Below are 1,457 nucleotides of genomic sequence, written 5' to 3' on the forward strand. Positions count from 1 at the left end.
TTCCATGAACTTTTTGAAGTACCCTTGTATATAATGTGCAAATATTTTCTCCTATTACGTGGGTTGTCCTTTATTTTCTTGATAGTGTTCTTTGAAGCACAAAAGTTTTTAATTTTGATGAAATTCAATCGTCTATTTTTTTCTTTTATTGCTTGTGCTTTTGATGTTATATCTGGGAATCCATTGCCAAATCCAAGGTCATGAAGATTTACCCCTATGTATTCTTCTAAGGGTTTTATAGTCTTAGCTCTTACATTTAGGCCTTTGATACATTTTGGGTTTACTTTTGTGTATAGTATAAGGTGAAAGTACCACTCCATCCACTCTTTTGCATATGGCTATCTAGTTGTTCCAATGTCACTTGCTGAAAGACTATGCTTTCCCCATTAAATGGTTTTGGCACCTTTCTCAAGAATCAGTTGGCCACAGACCCGTCGGTTTCTTTCTGGGCTCTGAATTCTATTGCCCTAAGCTGTATGTCTATCCTTATGCCAGCCAGTGTTAAATACTGTTGCTCTGTAGTACATTTTGAAATTGGAAAACGTGAATACTTCAACTATATTCTTCTTTTTCAAGACTGTTTTGGCTGTTCTGGGTCCCTTACAAATCCATACACATTTTTAAATCAGCTTGCCAGTTTCTACAAAGAAGCCAGCTGGTATTCTGATAGAGATTGTGTTGAATTTGTATATTAAAGTCTTCCAATTCATGAACTTGAGATTTTTTTCCATGTATTTAGATCTTTATTTTCTTTAAACAGTGTTTTGTAGTTTTTAGAGTGTAAAATTTGCACTTCTTTTGTTAAATTTATCCCTATTTTATTATTTTTAAGGCTATTGTAAATGAAACTTTTTTTTTTTTTTTTTTGCAGCTGGCTGGCACAGGGATCCAAACCCAATGCCCTTGGTGTTACAAGGCTGCACTCTAACCAACTTAGCTAACTGGCCAGCCCGAGATTTTTCTTAATTCCATTTTTGGATTGTTCATTTCAAGTGTGTAGAAATACAATTGATTTTTGCATATTGGTCTCATATCCTGCACACTTGCTGAAACTTGTTTATTAGTTCTAATAGTTTTTTCTTTTTTTCTAGCAGATTCCTTAGGATTTTTTTTATATACGTGAGCACTTAATCTGTGAATAGATATTATTTTAATTCTTCCTTTTCAATCTGAATGCCTTTTATTTCTTTCTCTTGCCTAATTTTCCTGGCTAGAACTTCTAGAAGAATGAAATGGTGAGAATAGAAGTGGTGAGAGTGGACATCCTTGTCTTGTTCCTGATCCTATGGGAAAAGCATCCAGTCTTTCACCACTAAGTGTGATGTTAGCTGTGGGTTTTTTGCATCTATTGAAATGACCGTATGGATTTTGTTTTTTATTCTACTGATATGGTGTATTGCATTAATTGATTTTCATATGTTAGGCCAACCTTGCGTTCCTGGGGTAAATCTGACTTC

Source organism: Galeopterus variegatus, unplaced genomic scaffold (assembly GCF_000696425.1).
Source record: "Galeopterus variegatus unplaced genomic scaffold, G_variegatus-3.0.2 Scaffold1751, whole genome shotgun sequence".
NCBI lineage: Eukaryota > Metazoa > Chordata > Mammalia > Dermoptera > Cynocephalidae > Galeopterus > Galeopterus variegatus.